The following is a 7552-nucleotide window of genomic DNA, read 5'->3' as shown; positions in this document are numbered from 1 at the left end:
GTGGATTAAGCAGATATGTACTGCCCTTGACCCTCAAGACCCAGATTCAGCTTCTGCTACACCACAAATTGGTTGAAATGTGCTCACAGGCCTGGGAGACAATTCGACTGGAAATTGACTATATTCTCATCAAGCACATGGAGTTGCCCTGCAAAGGAAAATGTGAACTGTGACCACCACCTGCCCCAGCATCACCAGAAAATCCTGCCTCTGTGCCTGCCTAACACCAGGGACAAGCACAGGGAAAGAAAGAGACACTGTCCCTTTATATGGTTCCCTGGAGATTCAGAGCAGCACCACAAGCCCCTCACCTCTCCCGAGCAAAGGGACATCGCACTGTGTTTATCCAGCTGCCAGACCGGCTTCCCTACGCACCCTCATTTCTGAACCTGTGCAGCATGGCTCAGTGCAGGGAGAAGCCAGACCCCAGGGACAGGGGTAGGAGAATTTTGTCATCTTCCAAGGGAGAGCGGACAGCTGGGACTAACTTTCTCAGATAACTAGTGTCCCCTTCCCCTCCCCGGACCGAACCCCCAGACTCCAGCCCTGTTCTGTGCAGCTCCTCTTCGCAAGCGGGTAGTGAGATTGGAGCGAGGGGAAGAAGAGCAGCACTGAAACTGAAGGGACAAAGAAAACAACTATTACACAAACAACTGTACGTTTTCTACAACGGTCCCACTCTCAATGGGAACTCTTCTCACCCCGCCCCCTCCCTTCGCCCAGTCTGTGCAGCCCCAGGACTGTCACTGCCAGCGTGCCGGCTGAGAAATGCCCACACGCGGGGGCACAAAGTCGGGGAGGATGGTGTTCTCCAGCCACACACTGATCAGCAGCACCCACGCGTGGTCACAGCTGCGCAGTATTTGGAAAAGGGTTTCACATCTCTGAAAGCAAACAACTGACACGGGAACCTACCTGTGAGAGGGGGGATCACAGCAAGGAACCTGTCTGGGACAGGAACTGGAACCCAAGGGACCAGCCCTGGGCAATGCCAGCAATTTGCTACCTGCCCAGGGTTGTAAGCCCCAGGTAACAAGGGACTTAGAGGGCGAGTCCACTGAGCGCCATGTCAGAGCTCAGCCTCTGCACCTTTCTAGTCTCCCTGAGCTCCAGCTGCCTCTGAGAACGGGAGAAGAGCTAAGATGCTAAGAGCTGCTGGCTGCAGTTCAACCACTACAGGCTGACACCTGTCACAAGGGCTAGAACCGAAATCTGTTACAGTTCTGAGTGTGTTTTATAGTTTTCCTTAAAAATTTAAATTGAGTTATTTTTATTTTTTCCTCCTTTTATCCACCCCTTCCTTTGTCCAGTCTTCCCTCTTCCTTTCTGGAGTTTGTTCATGCAACAGTCATCAGGTCTTCCAGTGACTCATGGCTTTTCCGCATGAAGGATTTTGGTAACGACATAAATATGCCCCATGCATCAATCTCAGTGTCCAATATTTCCATAAATCAGTCATAAGGAACACGAGGGCACATCCTGAACTGGTAGAAGTGGTGTTCTGCTAACTTCTGTCTTCTTTCTTATGTTTTATGGAATTGTTTCTGAGTGAGATAATCTGAGACCATTGAGAGATCTGTCTTTCCCTCTCCCTTCAGTTCTAGCTCTCACTAACCTCCCCTCTACAACATGGCGAAACAATTATTTCATCTCCACTTCCTGTGGACACGTCTCTACTTCTCACAGACATTGTCCTTACACCATCAGACTAAACCCAAACCACCCAGTGAAGTACAAATTGTTGCAGTGGAATTAGTTTGCAGCTCTGACTCTTTGCTCACTGGCAAACTCTATAAGCCCAACCTTCTGAAAGCTTCAGGCCAGCAGGGTTGGGGCTTGATGCTGAGTGGAGGGCAAGAGTGTCTCCACATGGGAGTTGCTCCTGCCCTGGGGGTCAGGGTGAACAACAGATCAGGGAGTTCAAGGCAACTCAAGTTCCAGGGGTGGGGAGGGTCACTCACAAACAAGGCTGGAGAGGCCCTAACACTACAGCACAACAGAAGGGGAGATGGTTCAGGTCTTGGTTTTGCAAACTCATCTGCTGGGAAAACCAAGGCCAAACCTGGGGTGGTTTGGATATGGGGGTTGTAGCAGAAAGAGCCTGAAACATAGAGCCTGGTACCAGATGAGGCCTGAACCAAACATCAGCCAGAGTCAGGCCCTGCTTACAATGCCACTGTCCAGTACATGAACTTGGTAAGGATGGGGCAGGTGTTGCTAAAACAGAGACACTCCTAATAAATACTAGGCACTAGCTAGTCACTAAACACAGTCCAGAAGGGTAGTACGAGAATACCCTGCTACAGAGTTATAGAATAAATACACTCCCTGGAGATGGTACAGGGACACACTCTCCGGGGTTCAAACCCTCCTAGGGTTCAAACCAACAGCTGCAGGGTGTAGGGTGGTAACTAAGCACGTGAGAGGGGTGATACACAACTTGTTTGTATCAGGGTATAAAAGAGGGGTCACAGAAGGTGCATCTGGCCAAGGGGGGAGTGGAAAGTCCCGCTGCTGACTGAGCTGGTCCATTCTCATGGGCGTACATATCCTAGTGTCTATGCAGAGTGTACGGGGTGCTAGTACAAGTGCTTTGTCAACAAACAAACCTGGCCAAGTGCCTTTGCCACCGAATGAGTCTGTTGTCTTTTGGGCAGTTTGACTGAGGTCTGCAGGGGCAGCTACTGGCCAGAGCCAGGACAACGTATGGGCCCACACAGCCAATAACAGGTGTCCTTTTATCAGAGCCCCCAGGGATCATGGAAGGGTGGAGTGATGGTTCTGGTATCTGCCCATCTCCAGCTAACACTGAAATCCCTGCCTGGATTCCCCTGCACAGGAGGCGCTGGCTGTCAGTCCCTGGGTGGGTCTGCAGCGATCAGCCTAGAACACAAGATGGAGGACAGCACGGTGCCATGAAATGCAGCCAACAGGGTTAGTCCTGAGAGAGGCTGGGCACCTGCAGCTAGGGTGACCAGACAGCAAGTGAGAAAAATCGGGACAGGGTGTGTGTGTGTGGGGGGGTGGGTAATAGGAGCCTGTATGAGAAAAAGACCCAACAATCAGGACTTTCCCTATAAAACTCAGGACATCTGGTCACCCCACCTGCAGCTCCCGCTGGTTTCAGAGGGAGATGCAGGAACTCAGCACTGCTCAGAACTGGCCCATTGTGATGGAAGTGGAACATTCCACCGTAGGCGTGGTGACCTAGACAGAGAGGTGGAGAGAGGTGAGTAGGGTGACCAGACAGCAAGTGTGAAGAATTGGACAGGGGGTGGCAGTGGGGGGGGGGTAAATAGGAGCCTATATAAGAAAAAGACCCAAAAATCAGGATTGTCTCGATTTTATAGGGAAATCGGGTCACCCTATAGGTGAGGGCTGCGTAAGGGAAAGGAGCCGTTCATGACCCTGGACTTCACTGTCACAAACAGCCCCAGTTGGTGACTCCAGACCTGGAGTGTAATTTGACTCATTTGAGAGTTTAGAACCAACCAGAGCCTTCCCCCTACAGCTCCCCTGGGTGGGGGGAAGGGCATGAGACAGGTCACTTTGCCCAAATGACAAGTTGGTGATGACCCGAGACTCTGTTGTGATGCAGTGATTGTTGGGTCAGCCCCCAGGGGCTGCAGCATTTCACACCAGGCTGTCGCCCAGAGCACATGGCTGCTGCCTGTGGGTCTGAGTACAGGGACCAGGGTGATGGAGCAGGGCCTTTGGGACCAACCTGCTTCCATTGCTAAAGGGAACGTGAGACACAGAAGGATGAAGGAAAGTATTCTTGTAAGGAGGAAGGAAACGAGTCAGGGAGGGAGGGATGAAGTATTGATAAAGGAGGAGAGGGTGTGTGTGGGGGGGAAAAACCCAAAGAAGTTAATGAGAAACACCATGGAACTAAGGGGAATGGGAGGAGAGAGGAAAAAAGAGAGGAGTGGGCAAAGAGGCTAGAAGAGAAGAAAAGAGAAAGGAGAAGCACAGAAGTGGACGGGGGTAAGAACCCAGACGGTTTCTTTAGCATCATGTAGAATCCCAATTGCCTTTGTCAGGATATGGTCAAAGCAGCCAGTTGTAACTACTAGGGGTTAACAATGCAGGTATTTGTACAATTCAAAAAGGAAAGGTTACAACTGGCCATAGCTGAGAGCTGGTATCAGCTTGGTTCTTACCTTTCAGGTCCAACTGCAACGTAATCTCTTATTTCTGTTGATTTGATCACTGCAGCTTGTCTGTCAGAAGTAGTAAGAGAACCTGTTCCTATCAAGAGGTAAGGAATGCACCTTCTCCTAACAATGGAGTGGAAACTAACCAATCTGAGTGTACTTTCAGGTGAAGGAAGTGAATCTAGCCTTTGCTGTCAAAGGCTACAAGCAGTTTCATAAGAATAAAGCAAGATACATAACCAAAGCTTCTGAGGTTACAGAAGTATTGACTTGTTCTAGCCAAGAATAAGGAAAGCACTTATACCTACTAGATTAACAGTACAGCTGATTGAATGGAGAGAAAGAGAGAAACCAATCCAGCAATTCACCACACAGAAGGTGTGTATTTATATTCCCTATTACAAAATGAATCCAATGACAATTCATTTACATTTGTTGCCTGACAAAAATATGGTCTGTCAAACATTGATCTTTGCAGAAGGTCATATTTCAAGATGCAAGGATGACACATGGCTGTAGTTTACGGGAAGGAATTAGCGGATCCATCCTTTTAAGGAGGTAAGAAATATGGGAATGATGTATTGTAATAGTCAATGGTTCTGGTCATACTTTCAGGTGGAAGGAAGGTAACTGAGGAAATCTTCATCTCTCTAAAGAGCACAAGAAATTGCTGTACTGAATAAAGCACTAAAAATGGGAGCTACCTGTTCAGATGAAAGGAAAGTAGTTGGTAATTCTAACCAATGATGATGATCTCTGCTCCTTTTTCCTTCCCAGAGAAGGCCATTGCTTGTTCCTACAAGGATGTAACAGGGAAGTTATTTCAAAGAACAAGTGCAACTAACCAGAGTGTGAAGATGAGCATTGAGCCTGTTCTTGCATTTGTAGAGAGGAGTTGTCCAGCTGATTCTATTTGTGCCTAATTGATCATTGTTGCTTATTTTTCAGATGTCAAGAACTAAGTGGAACTGATCATTTCTATCAAGAGGTAAGGAACGCACCTCCTCACAGCATGGAGGCAGGAATTAAAGGCTCTTTTTCTATTTTCAGGTGAAAGGAAGGTCTTACCATTCAAGGGAGGATGAGAGGCTGCTGAATTTAAGAAAAAAGAAGTCAGACAGGTAACAATACTTGGCCAGGGGGAAGAGCATTTTACTTCTAGTTCAGAAAAAGTCAAGCAGCCATTTATAAGCTTCAGGTTTTAACCAGTGTAGCTGGCTGTACCGCTAAGAATCAAAGCCTTGCGGTGGAACATGACTGACAAGTAGGTGAGCACTGAAAGGTCTCTAGAAGCCTAATGATCTGGATGCTAAGGAACCTTCTCCACTGATGACTCTTCATAGCTGGTAATAAGTAGTAATAAATATTTCTGTCAAACATTGATTGCAGGTTTTGCTCTTCTGAGATATGAAGAGACCAGGTGGTCATTCCTACCAGGGAGAAGTGAGGCTTAGTGGCATGGATGTCCCGGACAAGGAGGTAAGAAATACCAGTCTCCAAACATCCATGTGTACATGAAGTGGTGTGGATTTTGCTTTCAGGGAGAAAAACTGTGGAAGACCTTACTTGTCATGGGGAGAGTGTCAAAAGCAGACACAAGATAAAGCAACATGGACTTGCCAACTGCTCAATCCATTGAGGACTCCAGTGACAAAATGCTTTTTTTTTATTCCCTTGAAATAATACACAGACAAAAAAAGCCACTTCAAGTAGTTCAGCTAGTCGCAAATCTGAATCAAGTCAGCAGAACATAAGACATGGAGGTAAGCAGTTAATTTTCCCTGGTTCTAAATGAATCTGGTGCTAAAGCAACACTTGCAGACCAAATAAATAGGCCACATTGCATCTCCAGATGGAAGGAGACCAGAGGGCTGTTGTGTTCTAGAAGGGATTAATGCAAATCTGACTAGCTGAACCAGGCATGTCAGTTGGTAAGGAAAAAAAAAAAAGCACCTTTAACATTCAAGTGGAAATGAATAGATCTTCATACTTTCAGATGAGAGAAATTCAGATGAGTTGAATGTTGAGGTTGTGAAATCTTCAGGAAGTTGCTAGAAGATCTGGGATATCTACAGAAAGGAAACAAGCAAAACTCATCACTGTTACCAAGAGGTAAGGAACTCACCTCATAATGGAGAAATTGATGGATCTGGTTTCCCTTCAGGTGAAAGAAATGCAGCTGATCTGATCTCCTGGGAAATTGAGGATTATAAGCAGTCATTACTTAACAAACAAATGCATGTTGCCAGACCTGCAAAAAGTTGCCTTCCTTGACTAGAATGGGAAGACAATCACTTATCACCTTCAAGTTTCAAACCCACAATTCAGCAGACCATCACTGACAAGGAGGTGAGCATTTAGGATTCTCTTATTGCCAAATGGATTTGTCTTTTCAGGAGGAGAGTTACAGATTCTCAGGATTTGAGTACAAAGGAATAGGAATGCAGCTGAACAGATCCAACACCTTAAAAGACGATTGGATCTCAAAATATGAAAGACCCTTCATTCAATAAAGCAACAGGATTGGCTCTGAGGAGAGGTAAGCAGCATTTGGTAAGTCTAAGAAATGAGCATAGCAATTTTGTAGCGCTGATTGTAACTTATGTTGTGCCAAAGGGTTTGTTACAGCTGATCACACATCTCAGGAGCTAAGAGGATGTGAGGGGGATGTCAGATGTCAGGGGATTCATCTTCATTAGGTTGTGGTGAACCTGCTTGTCACTTCTGAGTGACATCAGTGGCTTTGGTTTTTCTTTCAGACGAAGGAAACAGGCAGCGTGGACAGTATTCAAGACACAATGTTCAAAAGTTGCTGCTGGGATGGAAGCAAAGAAGAAAGCCCTGGAGACAGGTTAGTGCTGGGACACAGGCACTATCCTGGAGGGGCCTGGGACAGGGTGTGTAACCATAGCGACCAGCGGGTCCTTTCCCCACTGTGGTCCTGGCTCGCATGCCCAGGGTGAAACCGATCGCCATATTTGGGGTCGGGAAGGAATTTTCCTCCAGGGCAGATTGGCCAGAGACCCTGGAGGTTTTTCGCCTTCCTCTGGGGCATCGAGCAGGGACCAGCCCTTAGGGCCATTTAGGAACAGACATAATAAAATCCATCAGAGAGAACTTGTCTCCCTTTGTTTTTTGAATTTTCTATAAACCCGTCCTGTGCCCCTCGGCCATGCCCATGCTCCCAGCCCCGCAGCAGGGCAGAGTCCCTCCCAGGTGCACTGCTCCCCCCTCCGTGCCAGCATGGCCCCCATGTCACTCTCCCACTCCAGCAGGGACCCAGCACAGGAGAGACCAGCCCACCGTCCCAGAGAGGGAAAAGCCGTGTGCACGGCCCCCAGGGATGGGGAGGGGACATGGCCAGGTGCACCGGTCGAGGGGAAAGAAGGAAGCCC

At 47.8% G+C, this 7552-nt stretch overlaps 1 long non-coding RNA gene across 7 annotated transcripts; it reads left to right on the top strand.

Annotated features, from left to right (window-relative positions):
* Positions 1-3522: 3522 nt before the first annotated feature.
* On the top strand, positions 3523-7274 carry LOC123349344. 7 transcript variants are annotated; one of them, XR_006573485.1, is made up of 8 exons: positions 3523-3780; positions 4171-4715; positions 5106-5278; positions 5547-5636; positions 5848-5920; positions 6154-6269; positions 6554-6696; positions 6917-7274. It is a non-coding gene; the product is annotated as an uncharacterized LOC123349344 (long non-coding RNA). The 7 variants fall into 7 exon arrangements; XR_006573483.1 differs by having other exon boundaries at positions 3524-3780; positions 4171-4261; positions 4324-5278; XR_006573482.1 differs by having other exon boundaries at positions 3525-3780; positions 4171-4535; positions 4636-5278.
* The last annotated feature ends 278 nt before the right edge of the window (positions 7275-7552 follow it).

The sequence above is a fragment of the Mauremys mutica genome, chromosome 14, assembly GCF_020497125.1.
Source record: "Mauremys mutica isolate MM-2020 ecotype Southern chromosome 14, ASM2049712v1, whole genome shotgun sequence".
Classification (NCBI taxonomy): Eukaryota; Metazoa; Chordata; order Testudines; family Geoemydidae; genus Mauremys; species Mauremys mutica.
The sequence above is the reverse complement of the archived record's forward strand: the minus strand, read 5'-3'. Positions and strand labels throughout refer to the sequence as shown.